This window comes from Enoplosus armatus, chromosome 22 (assembly GCF_043641665.1).
Source record: "Enoplosus armatus isolate fEnoArm2 chromosome 22, fEnoArm2.hap1, whole genome shotgun sequence".
NCBI classification, from domain to species: Eukaryota; Metazoa; Chordata; class Actinopteri; order Centrarchiformes; family Enoplosidae; genus Enoplosus; species Enoplosus armatus.
This window is the reverse complement of record NC_092201.1, coordinates 15,464,945-15,485,863: the sequence shown is the minus strand read 5'-3', so window position 1 is coordinate 15,485,863 and position 20,919 is coordinate 15,464,945.

The window sequence follows — 20,919 nt, the reverse complement described above, 5'->3', positions numbered from 1 at the left end:
GGATTTTGGAAGAGAGAGAGAAAAGTTGCATTTGAATTTATTTGATTTCAGTTTTCACTGCTGTGAGCCTGAAACAAAATGCCAATGAAACCAAAACTTAGGGCTAGTGAGACACTACCTGCGGTAAGTGAGGATATATATATATTTGTGTGTGTGTGTGTGTGTGTGTGTGATTTGGGTGAATCAACCCTTGGAACAGAAACTTCTTATTTCGAAGGCAAACTGGTGGCGATGAAGTTGGCCATGTATTCATGCACTTGACAGGAAGAGACTGTGTTCTCATCCCCACCCTCAGCTCAGACACGTCTGCATTGATTACATGTATCAATCCCAGTCCCACACTAATCAGCATACGCTAGTCCGACTTTTTGAAATGTATTCATTCTTGCATTTGCCAGGCACAACAAGCGGGTGGCAGCAAAGGTCTGATTACGGTGGTGGCAACAGTATGAACTTCACAGGACATAACCGGCGTTCTTAAATAAAGCAGGGACTCTAACATGGGGTGAACGTTTAGTCCTTGAAAAATGAATTCATGTTAATTCCGCCACAAAACGGAATTTTCACAATAGAAAACACACAAAAAAAAACCCACAAAAGCGTCTTCATTATTCAACACTTTATTTCCTAATAATATCCGGCAAGTTTCCTGGCACGAACAATGTACTTCAGTTCTAATTATGGGGGAAATTCCACTGTAAGATCTCCATTTAAGCCAAGGTAAATATTAATTCATCATTGATTTGTCAGTTTTGGCTTTATTCTTCATGTACGTGTTGAATTGCGTGCTTGCCTGCAGACAAATTGCCCATTTTTGCTCTGCACTGACCAAAAGACTGCAGCAGACTACGGCAGCTTAGCATTTAATTGGAATTCAATAATCGGAAGGTACCAACTAACCACTGTCTCCATCTCACGTATAATTAGTGGGAAACTATGTGGTTGTAATTATTAGGAATTTACAGACCAGTAAAATAAAGTGTTTATGAATAATAAAATTAAAGAAAAGATGTTATTTAAAGCGGCATCAATGGAGTTTTTGACCACAACATAAAGAGTGTGGTCAAGACCAACTCCTGTGGAACATTTTCTGGGACTGCTAAGTCTTCTCTTTTGGCTTTCTTCTGTCCGAGCTCGTTTTTTTTTGTTGGGTTGACCAAAGCGGAGTAAGCAGGCCCGTGAAAACCCAAAAGAATGAGCTGAAGCAGGCTAAAGAAAAGTCCGTAGAGCAGAGTCAGGCGATAACCCTCTGGCGCTTCGTCACTACGAGGCACGCCTTCCACGTCGGCGCGTGCTCCTGTGATCCTTGGACAACGCAGAAAATATCGAGGAGCGGCGGCTTTAAAGTCCCGTGTACATCAGCAACAGCAACAACGGGCGTACAGCTTACCATCCGTCCGTCCATTTTTACTTGAGCAGAGTAAACAAAGTAAAGCAGAGGCATCTAAATCAAAGCAGACGCGCACTGTCGCCCCACGCGGCTCCGGGGGAGCGTGAAAGCCTTTAATGGCGGGCGGCGGATTTGTCAGCTGAAGCGCCTTGGAAGTGATCATTATCTCTGCTCGTGGCTGCCACATGAAAGGCCCGGCGTTGTGGCAGAAACACGTTTGATAATCCCACCACTTATGGGCTGTTTTTCACATTTGCTGGCGGATGCGTCTTCTCTGATAAGCCGTCGGCGTGTACATCACGATTCCACGCGGCAATTAGACAAGCTTATTAAGGTCTGCGCAAGGTGCAGAGATCAGTTTCCTGCAATTTGAGTTTTACTGTCGCGTCATCTGCTCATTTTTTTATTGCATTTGTTGCTGTTTACACACGGGGGGGGGGAAGGGAGTCCACTGCTCACGCGGTGGTGAACAGACGTGCTCTGTTTGCTTTAAATGGTAAAGGCGATCAAAGCTAGGATTATCAAAGAAATGTGTGAGCTGCAGGAGGCGACTGATGTTCTGCCTTGTCTTATTCATGTGGAATTGTTGCACGCAGTCTCTGGTCTCAGGACCTCTGTATCTGTCACCTGGCAACGAACTTGTTGCCTGGATACAACACGCTGTTTCTTATTTCCATTGGATCAAACAGGACAAGGGTTGAAAGACTTGTATCTTTGGACAGGGGAGTGTGTGTGTGCGTGTGTGTGTGTGTGATAGGGGGGGGTGCTGCTGCTGCTGCATGATGTCAGCATTCATAAGGGTTGTCAACAAATATTGCGCACACACAAAATTATATTTTGTGTGTGTGTGTGTGTGTGTGTGTGCAGAAGATTAGCATTATTTTGACAGACGCCGCATCTCTTTGAGCATCTACTCTACTTTGAGATGCGTCCACGATCATTGAGCGGCTCACCGCCTGGTGTGTCACAAAATCAGGCAATCTGAGGAAGCTGTTCAAAGGCTTTCCCCTCCCTCTAATGATCACACGGGCGGAAGTAAAACGCAATCTAAGTTTATCGGTGCACCCCTGCTGACCCATCAGCTCTGATCTCGGAGACGCTGACAAAGAGGCAAAGAACGCCACCACCACCACCACCACCACCGCAATTAGGCGGCGGATGCGCGCTCGGGCGGCGAGAGGTCGCAGTTTTCAGTGTGTGTCCGTCTCTCGCAGCGAATGTTGTTCCCTGAGCTACTGCAAGTGGCCAGAAGAACGGGGCAGTAAAGGCGGGTTAGATAACATCATCGGAGGACTGCCGAGAACAGGCGGTGACTCATCACTTTCACCGGAACAAAGGTGACCCAGTTGGGAGGAGAGAAGAGGACAATGGATCACGTTCAGGTGAGGTGTGTTCAGCTCTGGGGATGATGTCACTTTAGTCCAAAGACTCTCCCATGTTCCCTGTCCCATTTCGCCCACAGCTCATCCACAACTCAACTCCTTACCAAAGCTTTCTCAAGTGCTTGTTGTTGGTGCTTCTTATCGTCAGTGGTTACGGAACCAAAGACCAAGAGGAGGAAGAATGCAATTTGTCCGATGTCTCTGCAGTGATCTGAATTATAATTCTGCCAAATCCTGCGCCCCGACTTGAAGACCTGACCCAAATGCCATTGGAGTGGGTTCCAATAGCCGGTTCCGTTGCGGATTTCCACTCGTAGGTTGGAGTTTGTGAACCTCATTTTGAGTTGGACGTTTTTTTCCCCCCATTACGATCCAACTTTGCGTTGATCATCGTCCATTAAAAGGAGTCTGCAATGTCTGCCACACCAGAAGACGAAGTTGGACGTGCGATAGACGGACAGATGAATGCTTTATCCCCGTTACGGAGGCCATTTTAGATGATCTCAGGCTCAACATGTCAGGCTCGGCTCCATGTTGTCCAACCCCTCACGTTTCATCAGTCTAAGCCTTACTTCGCATCGAGCTCGTGGTCATAATGTTTGAACCTTGAAGCTTTTCTTTGTCCTACAAATAAGCATTTTTCACTATTTTCTGACACTTAAGAGACAAAACGATGAATGAAAAAAAAAAAAAAAAAAAAGATCAGATCAATTCATAATGAATCGAATGAATTTGAACCTGAGATTTCAGTTGGTCCGTGTAGGTGCGAGACAAATGAAATGCTCCTTTTTTTCTCTTTTTCTGTTTAAAATATTCCTATTGCGAGTTGCAGTAATGCAGCGGCCCCAGTGATGTGACAATCTCGTCAAACGAAGCGTGAAATTGATCAGAGGCTGACAAGAAATCCACACGTTCAGTTCAAATGAAGTGCCATCCTTTCAAACCAAGCATGAAATAGATCACAGTGGCCAGAAATAAGAGGAGGAAGGATATGATAATGTCAAAAAACCGCTTCCGGCTTCCTTTCTGACAATAACAGCACTTATTACGTGGACTGAAATAATGACAGATCCTTCAAAAAAAAAAAAGAAAAGAAAAAAGTCATGTGTGTAGTCCATCTCTTTTCTTTGCTCGGACATTAGAGCGCAACTGATTGCGAGATAACTCAGTTGGTCCGTCTGACTTAATATCTGCATGTCAAGCATGTTTGGGGATGCCAATCTTAAAGCTGCAGTAATCAACGTTTGTACATCAACAAGCGTGTTGTTAAACGAACTGACCCCGCGGAGGATCATCGCCTGAGTCAGCGGTTCCCCTCAGTTCTACACAGCGATTTAGCATCTTTCAGCTCCCTGTTTTGGTGTTGCGACCCACAACTTTACTGTTTGGAGCCAAAAAGAGAGACGAATTCCAAATATAAAGCTGGCAAATGTGAGTTGTGCCGATCCTTGTGGTAAAGATCCCTCATATTTGGATAGAGCTTTGCGGAGCCCCCCCCGCCCCCCCCCATATATATGTTTGATATATATTTGGCATGTACGTTGCATCTGTAGTTGACCATGGAGTCGGGGGATGGGCTTTGGTCGACGTTGATTAAGCAGGAAAGATATACTACTAATTTGAATTATAATTACGCTTCCATACCCAGGTGAAGTGATGGGAATCAAGTTAAACTGTGAAAAGCATCTTTGTCTGAATGCAGCTCCAATGCCACTGGTTTCCTTTCATACAGACTGCACACTTGATGAACTATAACTGGCGTCTTTTGAAGCTTTCCCTTTGACATGTCTTGACGTGGGAGGCCTTTTTTTTTTTTTTTTTGGTCACGGTTACGCAGCCAACTATGCCAGCACTATTTTGGACTATTTGCTTGCAAAGCTTCAAGCGTGTATGACGTGACTCCGAACAAAAGCCCGCTCTCATTCATTCCGACACGCGGCGGGTTAACGCTTCTGCTGTGACGGGGGGCGACTTTGATTTGAGTTTCTTTTAAAAAGGAAATCTCTTAGAATATGACAAACCAAATGTGAGTGGGTGGTTTTTGGTGGGCGTCGCTCAGTGGGTAGAGCAAGGAATTAACACTGTCAAGGTTAGAGGTGCGATCTGAAGGTTAGAAAACAAGGGTCTCATCTGGATTTGATTATTATAATTATTATTTACCACAGGGAAAATGGAGGTTTAGATGAAGATCTGAACTGTTTTCATTAACCTTTACTTATTTCTCAAGCACATAATGCAGATAAAAGATACTGACTTCCTCTTCTTGTTAGCTTTATCATTATTATTGGATTCTTTTAAAAAGGTATACATTTTCAAAATTTTCATGAATTTTTCATGAAACCCCATGTGATGCTATCTATGGTCTGCATGTTTTCAGTAATTATCTATCTAAATATCATTTTCCCTTGTTAGTGGCGGGGTCCACCATATCTGCACAGGTTTCCGATTGCCCACCAAAGCGCGAGGGACTCAGCCTGGAAAACTTTTCGAATCAAATCACCCCTTAAACTGAATTACCACAGCTGATCATCGTGATAGATGTCTTGTCTGAATCGTGATCAAAATCAAAATCAATCTGAATCACTTGATGTTTTGACAGTTTAAAAAAAAGATATATATACATATATAAAAACAGTTCATCTAGAAAATATGTGCCCTTTTTTGTCTCTATCTTTTAATTTGACATGAAATTAAAGTACTGCCATGTTCTAACAGTATCCACATGTTGTGTTTAAGTGTGTTGAAATCACATCAACATATTGTTCTGAGCCCCCCCCCCCCCCCCTCCAGTCAACTGACATCTATCTTCACAGGTTGCTCTCTCTGCCAAATGTTTTGGCTTGGGCCAAGCGGCGGTGTCCTCGGACTGGATGGCAATCTCATTAATCTGCCAGCTGACTTCGCCACCCCTGTCGACGTTCCTCGCTGGCCCTCAGATAACGGGCTTCTATTATGTCGACCAGTGTGTAATCGCCCGCACTCACAGAACACTAGGATTGCTTTGGTCCCATCACGGCCCTGTAGTGCTCCGAGCACCGCACACGTCTCACATTTGTCTCCCATATGAGTGGAAATATAGGCCGCTGGTAATGCACACCCTCCCATGTAAGCCAGTTGCTTGCTGATAAGCCAGACCAGCCTCCAAGGCAGCTGGAAGGGGCGTCACAACCATCCCTGCGGGTTTCACATTTTAGGGACAGTCCGGTGGTCTCCATCACCGCTCCCTATTCACTCCAGTGGGGGAGAGCGTGCGAGTACGTCCCCATGTTCGACGCGATTAAGGGATCATTTTTCATATCAATTGCTCCTTAATCTGCGGGACTCCTCTGTTTAACATTAATTGGCTCATTAAATCACCGCCAGCGGGCTGACACCAGTGCGAGATTAATAAGCTCGGCGTCTGTGCCGTTGGAGAAAATCCCCCACAGCTTCCGGGTCGCCAGATGGATGAGGAACGCAAAAGGTAAGGACGCCTCCGAATGGACAAACAAACTTTTCAGCGTTCAGCTCATCCTCAATGAACCTGAAGGAGAAGCACTGAATCGCTGGTCTTGTGTCTAAAAATAGCCGGCAGAGCACGAAGCAAGGAAGCCAGATTAGCTGCTATATTAGTCGCTAGGCCTCCACTACAGTCGCACACAAGTGCCGCTGATTGCTTTTGTTTCCTCCCCCCCTGGAAAATTACCGAAAAAGCCCACAACGGCGAGTGGGAACGCTGTATTACTTTACGGGGGCCGCACAGCACGAGCTGGAGGTTGAGAGAGAGATCACTGCTCGACTCGTGTCCAAACGCCTGTCACGTTTCTAAACGACATTATTAAAGGACTGTTTTCATTTTGACGGTTGAAACCCCCGGTGACACTTCCCCCCCCGACAATTGCCACTCCACCGATTTTACAGATGAAGTTACGGCTGTCACGAGTGATCAATTACCTGTCGCGAGGAGTACTGCCCGGCCTGCGAGAACAGCTGTAGAGCTAAATGGTCATTCCCTGTTAAGGCTGGGGCTCTGTGTAGTAGCTGCTTTTGTACCACCAGGGACAAACAGCCCCGTAGCCTGACAGCCAACACCGCTTGGATGCATTGTGTTTGGTCAGACATTAAGTGTTGACCGTGCAGCTGGAGTAAAACCACGTCACATCATTACGCGGTTAAAGGAGGCGGCAGTCGGTCCTCATGGAGAGAACGTGACGGAGATGTGGCATTTACTGATGGGTCAGCAGGGGCATTTACAAACTTTTTAGCAATATTTCAAGGTTTTGTTTTTTAATCACACACCGGCCTCCTCGGGTAGGCGACGGACTCTCTTCCACAGTGATTTGGAACCAGCTAGCTGCGGGCTGCCGTGTTCTCAGAAGCAAACAGACGAAAGGTATACAAGGCACACCTGTCATCGCAAAACATCTGGAGACCCATCTGGAGATTCGTGTCGATGCTGCAGGCCTAAGCCAATGGCGTGGAGCTGCTGGCACGCGCCCCCCCCCCCCTTTAAACCTGCTTCAGTTATGTAGCTCCCTCAGTCTCGAGGAGCAGAGTGGAAAATCCAAAGTGACTGGAATTATGTAAAGTAACACACTACCGGCTTTTTATAGAAAGGGACCGCCTCCTGTCGGCATGGTAACTGGCCCGCCATAATTGCAACCCCCCCCACCCCCACCCCCCATTCCTGGTGGTGCGAACCGAGGCTTTCCTCCCTTCCCTGTGTGCGGTTCTGGATAATCGAGGTGGTGACAGAGAGGTGAGCGGATTGGACTCGCGCTACACAACAGGCTAATCAACACACACACACACACACACACACACACACACACACACACACTACACTTTCACCTCCTCATTGTTAATAGCAGCCTCACCTTTATCCTCACTCTGCTGTTTCCGTGTAGCCTCAGCACTTGGCACTTTAGCACTTGTTTTTGTCCCAAATGACTTTATTTTTGTTTTGTTTTTCACATGTGACACAGATATGTGATATTTTCCAACCAGCACGGAGGAAAAAAAGCAGCCAGAGTCCCTTTACCGCGTGCTGCTCCGTGTGGGGAAACCCTCGCGCTGAAGCATGTGACCCACGCGCGACTTTGAATTCATTTCTTTATTTCAACCCGAAGGTCGCAATACGTCGCTGTTGCCGGAACGACAGGTGAGTCTGTATGCACCTGAGACAGCCGTTGCTTTTGGCGAAGTGAGACACATGAACGGGAAGACAAAGACAAACAGTGATAAAAAAAAGTTGGTGTTTGGGGAGACGTATCGGCAGCGCAAACTGGAACGTGATGGAGGCGGGCTACTGTCGCTCGCCTTCAGAACACTCCTGACGGGCGAATTGTTTCCACATATGCTCTGCAGCAGGGAATAGTTCTGGATAAGGTGTGAACGCAGCCTTATTCTCCTTTACGTTGCAGGTGTCTGAGTGTAACTTGTATTTAAACAAAGGGTTGACGCACAGGCCTTCTTACACACAGGCCTATGATGAAACAGTGCGGCACTTTGAGAATCACTGTCAGTGCTCCATCGCTGACAGGTGTAGGCCCATGCCTGCAATGTCGACGCGCATACGAGGCGAAGCGCTGGCCACCAGAGTTTGATTTAGATGATCTGTCCTTTTTCATTTGTGCGTCCGTGACAGCAGATGTCACTTTCTTGGCGGTAACAAACAAATCTCTTTTTGGTGACAAGTTCCCCTCGCCTCTTCATCATTACCTTCCCTGAACATCCTCAGTCAAAGAGCTGACGCTTGTTGAGCGGCGCTCTGTGAGAGCTGGAGTCATCGGGAGGTTAGCAGAGACGGTGTCGTCACAGCCGATCATCCGGGAGACATCAAAGGCAGAAATGAGCCGTGTTGACAAGCTGCTCGCTCTCTTTCAGACTCCGATGCTGATTTGGGGGAGAGTGAAGAGCATTACGGCTTTGATTCTTATCAGCACCGCTGCCTATCTGGAGACTTCACTGATAGGAAGAAAAAACACACCCAAAACAAAGGTCAAAGGTCTTTTTTTTTTTTTTAAGTTTTTTTTATTGGTTTGGTAATCAGATAACGTGCTGAACAAAAAAAAACAAAACAACAACCTTACATTGCTTATGAGCAGGTAACAGCGCTTACAGGGATTTTCTCTGCTTTGTCGCACGGGGCCGTCTTGTTGCTAGGAAACATCCAAGTAGATTTTTGACCCTGCTCATCACTTTGTAGCTGTGAGCGTTTCGAATCTGTGTCTGTCCAAAATGTGTCTGCCTGCTTTTGTTAAGGCTGTCTCGAAGCACTTCCTGCTTCAGATGTGGTCCCGTTGAGGCCGGGTTACCAACCGCCCCGGGTCCGCCGAGGGTCTGTCGGTTTTTGATCAATGGCACAAAAAAAATTAAAATAAAATAAGCACCATTAAAGCAGAACGCCAAAAGGCCAACGTGTATTTCCGTGTGTCCCACACATTCCCTGGGATTTATGCAGAGCAGAGTAGAATATAAAATGTGCACACGTCACTCCACCCAGAACAAGCGATGTATCGTCATAGAAGGAAACAGTCTGACTAGATACTTCTGCTATCTTTACACGAATCCACCACAGCAACAATAACGCAACACTTCCACCTACAAACATCAGTGTGCATAAGGACGGCGACCTCGCTTCCCCTTCCCTCCTCCTCCTCCTCAGTCCTCTCTCCTCTCCAGATTGTTTACCTCCTATCAGCGCCTTGCAAAAAAAAAAAAAAAAAAAAAAAAAAAACTCTAGTGGTAATCTCAGTTTTTTTTCTTTCTGTTTTTTTTTTTTGTTTTCTTCCATTTCCTCTTTCGCCCGAAGGCTGCTGTCGCATGACTGATGAACGCCGACCTGGAGCAGGGCAATAAAGACGCATGAAGCGAGCGGCACAGCCCCTCCGCGATGTCGTGATGTCTTAATGCTGTTCCCTCGTGGCCTTCTCCATTCTGTTACTGTAATTCTGCATGATTATGGTAAACATCACATCGCAGCATGACACTGAGGCGTGATGTATGACTTCCCAGCCGGCAGCTCCAGCCAGCGCTCACATACAGACCTGATACTGGACCTGTAGTTGAATAACGAAGCAGCAAACAAGTGATATTTTGGAGCCATACTTAAATATCTGAAATCCAAATTAAAACTGAAAACAAACCAAGGCAAGGTGAGGCATTAAATGGAATGAAAGCTTCTTGTAACATAGGGACGAGGAAAACAGGGAACGCCTGCTGCTGAATGGGGGGGTGAAAGACAAATCAATCAATGTTTGCAAATGCCTGGATTAAATTGTATGAAGACTGCGTTACTTTTTCTTCTCTTTGTCGTCATCTTCCAAATACAGACTACAACTCACACTGCTGGAGTGTGCCTTCAATTGTTTTGTCTATACAATGTGAGAAAATCTTAATTCACCCAAATTTACTCAATGTACTAATCCTATTTGACAAGTCTTCACAATTGAGAAGAGAAAAAGAATGACGGAGGATGACATTTTCTTTATCGCAGCTTGTGTTAGGAGGCTGCTTCCTTTTCTTTCCGTCTCAATTCTGTGCCTCTCCTTGAGTGTCTCTTGTTTTTTCTTTAAATAAACCTTTATTAAAACTATCATTCATTTTAGTGACGATCTGTGTATCTATAAAGACTTCTTCTTCAGGAAAAATAAAATATACCAGAGCCGTACAGAGTCACTGTGTGAGGAATGAGTAACAGCAGTCCACGTGTTGATATCAACCCTGCAGATGTCCTGCTGCACCCCCTAAGCACGACGGTCGGCCCGGGCCTACGTCGCCACGCTCCAGCTGTAACGAGGCGGCGGCGAGCGGAGTAATGGCAGAGGCAGCCACCGGAAAAACAGAGCGGCTGCTAAATGTTGTGAAGCGAACTGTTACTGGGATAATAATGATCCATCGGGCTCGGCCGTCACATGGAAGCTCCAGGTAATGAAGTGGAGAGATTTAAAGAAGACCTTCAGATGACTTCCACAGCAGGAGACGCGCTGTAATGGAGCTAGATTGAGTAATAAAACAGAAGCTTGCGCGGCGGCGGGGATGGTGGCATTTGCGGTGTGTATTGCGTGCGCGTGTTTGATGAGTGTTCCTCAGAGAAATAGCAGCTACTACCCTGAAGTGCACTATCAACACTGCCATTACCTGGGGGTTCATAGTGTTTTTAACTGTCTTTAACCCCGCGCAGGGAACCGTGGGCGTCTTTCCACTGCATGTACGCATATACACAGGCAATAAAGACAAGTAGTGATGATGAAAACAATCATAAATATGACTTCAAAAATGGGGGGAGGACTATAAAGATGAAATGGGGCCAATGGATGTGTGCGTACGTCAGAGCACTTGGCTGGTGAGATGGTAGTTAGTTACTACAGGGTCAGGATTATATACTATATACAGTTAATATATTCATAGATAATGATAAATACAGTATTTCCAGCATTACTTCTACTTACTATGATTAAGTGTTTTAAAATCAAAATCACAAGAGTCAGGACTTCAGTTATACCAAAGTCAGCTCATTCTTGGACCCCCCCAAAGTGGCTCCCAAATGGACGCCACCAGGAGAAATCGAAACAGGGCCGACCTTAGAGCGCCTAGCGAAGAGCGGTGGAGGCTGAGCTGCTGGAGATGGGTCTCAAATACAAGCCTGGAGATACATTCGCACAAAAGAATCTGAATTTAATTCAATTCAAATCTCGATATAAATAACGGGAGGACATTTTCCGCAAATCATTCAGCCCTACCCTAAATCGAGAGGCGAGATTTCTAGCAAAAGTGTCGGTTAGGGAACAGGGTACAGTGGGGAGCTGAGGGTCAGTGTCAGACATAGCATCAAGGGGGGGGGGGGGGGGGGGCGTTAGAACCTGGATGGACGGTAATCAGGTTATATTACACACACGAGGAGACATTTCTTTGCTTGAATCCCAAACAAAGTCACCCTACAAGATTGGATAATAGCACAATTATCTTGCCAGAGGAAGCTATACACCACATACAGCGTTGTCTTTCACACACACACACACACACACAGATGGCTGTCTTTGACCTCTCTGTCCTTATGGAGAGGACACATTATAATGGGCCTTGTCCTTCCTAGTGACATTTCAAAGAGCCCTGCTTTTTCTCAGCTGCCCAACAAAGCTACCCTGTACTTTGCTTTTGTGTCCTGTTGTTGTTGTTGTTCAGATTTGAATTGTTCATAGTAACGAGACATCCAAAAATACGGACAGAAGGCAGTACAGAGATATTATACTTTGAATGTCAAACACAAGAAAACAGCTTAATTTGAAAGCAAAGGACGGCGAGCCTTTTCCCATTTCTGTGACTGGGAGATCCCTCATCCGATCATCGCTCGACTCCGCTCGGTCACGGACGAGACCTGTGATTCCATCTGCTTCCGCTGGTCGCTGACAGAGGTCAACAGAGGTCAGACACATGAGGCGGTTGGTAAATACATTTGTCACAAATCTGAATTTTAATCCTGAGAAAGTAACTGACAAAGGGCAGGTGGGTCATTCCGGAGGAAGAGGGTGGTGCACATCCTTCAGATGTGGAGAGGAAATCTCAGAGTTTAGTCGGCGTCTAAGATAGACTCAAGATTAGACCACGTAAAACGTTGCATTATGTATGACTAAGTCTATTCTTTCATTTTCTAAACTTAACAACTGAAGTATAATAATAATCAAACAGCTTCTTCTTTTTTTTCTGGAAAGATTCCAATTTCAATTGAAAAACAAATAACATTTCTTACATTTCTTAGAGCTGCACTAATAAATATGGACAGATGGACAGTGGATGGAAGAACTATGTGTAATATGACAGGTGTCCCTTGGTGACATTATCACCAACCCTTCAATTCCTCTTGCTCATTGTTTTGGACGACTCAAATTCATCAGGCGAACACACACACACAACTTCACATGAATGCTAATGTTGCAAATAAGTTTGCCATACGACCGAGCACCAACCTCCGGGTCTGAAAAGTGAAGCCAATGCGGAAGTGCCTTAAACCTGCATTCTTTCTACTGGCTGGCAGGGGGCGACCCTGGTTGCAAAAAGTCAGATTGCATAGAAGTCTATGAGAAAATGACCCTACTTCTCAATTGATTTATTACCTCAGTAAAAGTAAACACACAGCAAGGAAATTCAGAATACAGTGAAAATGCGGTGTTACTTATGACAGAATCCAGATCATCTCAAATTCTGGCATAAAATCTAAATCAAACCTTCGAGACATGTCTGAGTTAAGCCAGCAGAAAAGGTCACTGAGGCATTTGGAGTAACACAGAGACGACTATTTCAGCGTGGAGAGGAGGAATGAAACAATAAAAACAGCATTGATGACAGTATCACTGCTACAAAACCAGCCATTATCTCCATTAAATCCTCCCAGTGTAACCTGCTGTGTGTCCTGGTGGTAGCCATGCCAGCCGCTACCAGGAGAACCGCTAGCAGCGAATTAATTAGACCTGTCGACCATTTGCCTTCTGGGAGGCCCCAGGAGCCCTCCTGCCAGACCGATTTGGTCGGCCCCTGGAGGCACGGCTCATTGGGCGCATTCTTTCCTGCCTCTACCCGTCATCATTTACATTTTGATAGGTCTCCGCCTGTGATGACTGCTGATTTCTATCAAGGTCAAAGCTGCGACACCTGAAGGAAAACAGGAAGCAGAGGGGAATCAGCACTGATGGAGGAGGAGGAGGATGGGAGGGGACACGGGTAGAGACTGAAAGAACCATGACGAGAGCGATTGGACGGGTGAAATCGAGGGTGAACAGAGACAGGAGGGGATGTAACAGAGAGGGGTAAACTAGTGGGAGGGAGCCACTGAACGATGGGCCCACACTGCAGTTTGAGCATTGTTGTGCCAAAGAATGACATGTGATTGAGAAAGATATGCAGTATAATTGCTGTTTCTGATCGCTCAGACGATGGAGGCGCTGATGCTGTGTGCAGATGCTGCTTTCCACTTTGCTCCACAAGAGAAGTGCAGCAATTTGAAGAAGCAACGCCTACTCAAAACAATGCACGATGAATTTCTAATAATTCATATGGATGTTTTGAAGAAAATTTTTTTTAGATGATCATTTCGAGAGTATCGAGCTTCCTTATCGTGACGTATTTCCAAGTGCAACAGGATCAAATTGATTGATTGTAAAAGTAATCGACAGGCAAGCCAGGGTTTACACATGCAGACAAACCCACAGAGAATTAGCACCCTGTGGCTCAGGTAGAGGTTTTTTAGCCTCTTTTAGCTTGTTGTTTAGGTTTTAAACAGGTTTTCGTTTCCACAGTGGTGGGACGAGCTCCCCATTGACCCCATCAGGACTCTTATTGTCTCTAAACGTAGCACTTCAGCATATTTCTTGAGGCTGATGAACTTGAACATGGTTAATATTCACGTAATGTAAATCGCTTTGGATTAGAGAATAAATGTCATGTAATGGGATGATACTGTTGCTCTGCGTCTGCCGTATATGTAAGTAGGCGCCTGTTTGCTACCAAATTAACGGGACTTTGTGTCTGTCAGCTGGTTTTGAAGTTCTTCTGCCTCCCAGTGGCCATAAATCTACCTGCATTTGTGTCTGTGAGCAGAACTAAAGTAGAATATGATTGGAACAACATTAACAGTGTCATTTCATGATACAGGAAAATAAACACAGAGGGTGTGAAATGAGAGACAGATCCATTGGATGACATTGGATGACCTTGAGACAGATACGAGAGTCCAGGAGGAACTGTCACACATACAGACACACACCCACACAAACATATATATCGCACAACCATCTGACATCTCACCCTCCAGCATGCATGCTATGCTATGATGCACACGTACACTTGCTGGTGTGTGTCTTCTCTCTCTTGAGGATAACACTCGCTGGCTGTGATCAGCACCAAAGCATCTGATGTTCATATGCAACAACAGAGTGTGTTGTCCTGACACATGACTGTTTGTACTAGTTTCACATCATCTGCATAGATGATTACTTTCATTCGTCATTGCTGATCTGCTGTTAATGACGTTTTGTCTGTGTCTTTCATTACATTTTAAAGAAGTAAATGCTTTATTCACCATTCCCTTTTCACTGAGAACAAATGTGTTTTTTTCAGGGATGGGAAGAGACCTACACACTTGACTGTCCCGCTCATAGTACCACACACACACTTCTTTCGGTGCTCAATGGAGACACCAAACACCAATAACAACACTCGATTTATCACTCGCACTTGTTTGTTGATGAATAGCCAGTAAAAGTTCGACTTTTCAAAAAGAATAAAAGCTTTATTTTTCCTCCTTTGCTAGACACGAGACTAGACAGAATAGACCTGAGGACACGAGCGTAAGTGATGGTGATGCGTGGCGTCATCCTCTGTCGTGCTGCATCTCCAGACAGATGTCTCAAGGAGGAGCCGGGGGAAAAACCTGGAGCTGATGTCTCTGTTCGGAGCAACTCGCTTACACAAGCAACAGACCCACCTGACTCAAAATACTCAAATGAATCACAAAAGAGAAAGATATTTCATAAGATATCCACTTGAATAGAGTAACTCCGACTGCTAAAGCCTCATATTACCTTCAGCTGAACTTTAGAAGTTGATTTTGCACAAAACGAGGGCTGTGGGTTTTAGTCCTCTATTACATGGCATTTTAATTTGGTGGTAAGATTAAGATTTTCCAAGGCTGTCCTTTAAGTGTTTTTAAATGTGCTTCAAAATACGCACAGAAAGACTAATTCAACAGTTTATCTGCTCCCAAACTTTGGAACACATATTAAAAGTTTATAAAAATCACTGAGCGCCGTAAGACTCCCTGCTCATCTCTTTCCAGTTGAGTTTGTCGTCATTGTGTATTTTGTTCGCGCTCCTCTGAACTCGGAGAGCCTCTACATTAAGTCCAGATCCTCACAAATATCAAAAAGGCTTTGAAACGATTGGGGTGGCCTTGAGTATGTCTTGACGCAGTTAAAAAAAGAGAAACCTTCACTTTATCAGATATTCTGAGAAAAGCATTGATAACAAGTGAAGACTAGAACTCCCTGATTATATGGTCAAAGGACAAATTGAGGGTAATAGTCTGTCTAAATATCTGCTCTCATCAGTTCATCTGCCGGCAGCGGCCTGTATCTACACCAGCTCCTCAACCACTCGCCGCCAGGTTGTTGTTTCAACCTCAAGAGGTAGCTACGCTTCGGCCGTAGTAGTTGTGTTTATAGTGACTTTGGGTCTAAATCCTTGTGTTTGTGTCACGATTGCTAACGCCAACAAAAACAGCCTGTCCACCAACCACGCTTCCCTCATTCTCTCATTCCTACCACCATTGGACACCGCTACCCTACCTCCAGGCCCCATGCAAATTTCCCCGTTTCAATAAACTCTCTCCACCTCCACCTCCACTCTGGCCGTGTCCTGCGTTTGGGTCCCTCTTTGAGTTGAGTCCAGGTTGTCCACTAGAATCCTGACGACGGGAGTGAGCAGCTCCAACCTGTAGCTACAGGCCTTGAGAAATGAGCGGGAGTGAAGTTGTCAACAGGTTGTTGTTGTTGTTGAAGGTCAGCAGTGTCTGAAAGTTGTCTTTCGGCTTGCGTGCCAGAAAAACTGCCAAACAAGTGAGAATAATGTCTGGGCATTTTTCTGCCGAGTTCCATTACAGTGAGCTACGGCCCCCTCACTGGTTTTCAGTTCAGATGTTTGTGCAAATCACTCTACAGGGACACGAGAGTTCTAGTTTGATTTCATAGTTTTTACTAAAACGCCTTTCTCCATTGTGTCTGCGGGGGTCTTCACACTTTATTACCACATGGAAAACTGCTGAAACATAAACGGTAAAGTCAAATTGGGCTCAAACCTGTCTGAGGATTAGGATCCGTGGTCTCTGTGATCAGTGACCATGACATTTGCAGAGGAAGCTGGTGAGTAAAATGTCATAACAGATTAGCATAACAGCAGGACTCATAGACCCATGTGGGCTCCTAGTCAATTGTTTTATGCAAAAAAAAAAAAAAAAAAGAGTGCAAAATACTACATAGCTTTAAGTTCAATGAATTGATTGGCATTTATTTACCTAAACAACAAATGCCTGAGTTACTTGCACTCCAATCAAAGACTTTGTTTCCTCAAGCAGTTTGAGTTGCACTCACCCATCAGGTTTTACAGTTTACTCAGTTCACACTCACACTCACACTGACACACACACACACACACACACACACACACACACACACACACACACGTATTAGGTGAGAACGAGCTGCACATCTCTCAGGTTTTTTTTCCACGTTGGTTCGTGTGTGTTTTATTCTGCTGTAGCATCTCCGGCGCCGCTGTTTAATCATTTATCATTCCCTGTTGCACTTGATCGGAGACCCGCAATTATGTTCGTCGGTAGTGAATTTTAAAACCAAACCCACTTTCATCTGAATCCCTCTTACATAACCCTTTTCGCATCCTCTGCTGCTTTGTCCTGAGAGTGCGCCCTGTTGCCATGGTGATCTTGGAGGGGACGGATGCTGTTTGAAGGGCAAATGGGGGGCAAAGGCCTGAATGAAGAACACGGCTGACTGTATCCCCGTAGAGATCGACCCCGCAGCTCTCCTTCTGTCCTACCCATCCGCTCTCTCTCTCTCTTTCACTCACACACACACACACACACACACACACTGAGTCCAAAACTACACCTTCATGGGCCAAAAATAGAGACACCTACTTGGGGTGATGGAGAAACAAAGAGGAGCATCTGAGAGCAGGTTTTTTCGCCAAAGACAAATTGCCGCCCTCTGTGGGAAAAAGGAGGCCAGGCAAGATAAGGACGCGGTAAGCCCGGTCATCCCTAAGTGAAGACTGTGTTCATTAGAAATACGAAGGACCTGTCCAGGGCGTGCCCCGCCTCTCGCCCCAATGTCAGCTGGCATCGGCCCGAGCCCCCATGACCCTCTAAGGAGAAGCAGTTATAGATAACGGATGGACGGAAAGAAATATAAAGCCTCACACCGCATTCATGTGCGTGTAACTGCTATTTAATTACATGACGTTTTATCACTACAACTTGGAGATGGATCGCATCATTTTGCACGACATTCAACTGTAGCACACGTCACGTGTTTGAGTATTATTGCACCACTGGAGGGATTTAACTCCCATGTTTGCCAACTGTGTTGACACACTTCAGCCATCCATGACATCAAATTAGACACATCAGAGCCTAATGTAATTTATGTCTTAGCATGAAAGTTGTTTATGTCCTAGTTGCAATTACTTATAGGTCGTGTTTTTTTCCCCCCCAGTTGGCAGCTCGTGTTAATGGTAGCTCTGCCATGACTGGAATGCAGCGTTAGTGCAGAATAACCTCAACGCTGTAAATTGATCCTGATTGCCCGTTGCTGTCAGCCAATCAGGATCAATTTACAGAGCAGTAAAGTCCAGCACTGCGTATGGACAGTGTAGCCTGTAGCCAGCACCATAACATCACTTATTCTTGTTTCAGACCATGGCTGGACTAACCTGCTTGGAGTAGATGAAACATGGGCCCCTGTTGACACCCTTCTACCCCCCCCACTCTCTGTGCATTGTGACACCTTAGACCTGCAACAACTGGATTTTGGAAACAAGTGGAAACAAGCTGTAAACACGTCATTGACATATCACCTGTCAAGTTGATACGGTGAACATGTTAGCAAACAGTTACCCGTGTACACATCCAGTAGATGCAGAGCGTCATCAGCATTCATTTCGAGTGGTGTTTCTCCGTTTAGCTCTGATTTTGGTCTCTTCTGACCCCTGAGGGAAATGTCTGGCTCTTTAGCTGCTAAATGCTTGTGGTATAGATTAAACACACACATTTGCAATTAAAATAATTAAGTTATTGAGACTAGACTTGGACAACGGCTCTACAAGACAACGTCTCTAATTTAGATCATATTGGAGGACCCACTGTACCTTAAGGCCCTTACCATTTTAGATGATATTGTGCATCAGTGGTGCGTATTCCCAAACAAATTGGAAAGGAAACTTGGGCTTTTAGCACCTCTTGGGGTCTGGCATGTTTCTGGTGTTGCCTTAAGTTTGACCCCGGCGATTTGTTATTTTTTTGTCTTCCAGTAAATACTTGGTGATCCATGTTTCGTTCAGACTGCAGTTCCTCAGGTCCCTTCCTGTTAGACACTTTGATCTATCAGAATGGCTAAAATGTGACATTGGTGGATGTAGCTTCTCAGCCTCAGCTTTCCCATTGAACCAAGTTTAACTGGAAGAACGCTGGAACCAACATGCTGCTCCACTGAAGAACCATATTCTTCTGACATGTTACTGCAGAAGCGTAGCAGACAATGGAAACTGCTTCACTGTGGCTTAACTACTGCTTGCTAATATGATAGTCACTTAATTCAATTGCAAGCAGAGGCCTTCCACATCAAATCCTGTAAACTGATGAATACCAGGCATGATGAAAAGGGACTTACAGAACTTGAATAGCCATCAAAAACAATCTGCCAGGTTTTTCTGTTTCTCATACTGACCAGGTGTGGGGGCTCCTCTCAATAAGCCCACTGTTTACTTGGCAGTCATAAACACCAACTGCTAAGCAGCAACTGATCCCGGTCAGACAGTGTTTCCAGCAACTGCCGAAAACGAAACTTTGTTCTGTTCAATAGCAAAAAAAACAAAAATACTGTGATTTACTGTACATTTTGTTCATTTATGCCAACATTTGTCCAAATCACAACTTGAGCCAGGAAGAGAGGAAGTGAAACATTACAGACATTTACAGATAAACTCCTCCCTCACCAGTGTAAATACAAATATAAAAGTATAAATATATGTTACTGTTTCTAGTTAATGGTTTATTTGCTCCAGGTCTCCACTCAGAAGTATATGTCAGGCGTGGTCGACCATGTATGTAATAGAAGGCATTGATGAATTGGGTCCGGCTCAATGGAAGGAATGCAAGCATGAAGGATAGTCTGACCTCTGTTCACCGCTCTTCAAACAGAGGAATGCAAAAAAAAAAAAAAAAAAAAAAAAAAAAGCAGTACGCATATATCATATTTTGTGATATGAACGTATTCTGCCAAAAGATGGCCAGGAACCGCGAGCCGAGAAGACGTTTCGCTGGGGGGGGAAAAGGTTAACGCTCAGATGGTGACGGGGCGTGTGTGACACTGTAGACAAATTCACATTGTCTCACAGTATATATCGTCGCATCGCCCGGTCCTGAGCTCCGGCGTCCATTGTGTGAGATCAGGCTGCTGTTCAGCATTGTGTTCCTGAGCAATGTTATCAGACAATCAAGTAAACAATGCGCTAAGATTCATTAAAGAGGTAAAGAATAGTGCGAATTTTGTTCCGTCTTCCATTAAAACTAATTAAAAGCAACCTGGCATATTAAAAACAACAAAAAAAAAAAATGCAGTACCATTTGGACAGGAATCAAACCAGACATGATGTCTCCTTTTACACATTATCTACCTCAAACGACACTCCACAAGTTGAAGTTCACATTGTACCGAATGGAAATCAATGGCTGCTTGAAAGGTCAAAAAAAAAGAAAGAAAAAGAAATCATGAAAGCTATAGTATGCTGGTGAGTACATATTACATACGATGCACTAAATAAATCGACATGCATTTGCAGGTGGAACAAAGCGGCCGCGGTGAAATATGTTTCCGTGGATATAAAAAGACGGTCTTGTGTACTGTAAATGTGAAGGCTTGCCAGCAAACATTATGCCAGATGGCCTCCTCCTGAAGCATAGCTTACCCATATGTCAATCCACAGTAATGACTCCCATCAGGTTAGCAGAAGGGAGAAAGGTTTCGTGCTTCAACCGTTACAAATCTCCCTTAGGAAGAATACAGATCTCAGAGGCGAGATTGATATTTGGATACACATTAGGATGATTATGATGATTATTATCATTAGAATTCGGCCCCGGAACACTGGAATGATATTGAAATGAAACATTTCTCGAAGGACTGACCGAAAATAGAGAATCCAAATAGAGGAAAACAAGATTAATATTAACCCGCAGGTTGTCAGATGAGATGATGAATGATGATTCTTCTTCTTGAGTGACAAATTATGAGAAATGACGCTGTCCCTTAATCTGATGGATCAGCTCAGGTCAAATGTTTGAGTGTCTCATTTGTCATGCCTGGCGGCGGGCAAGGGCGG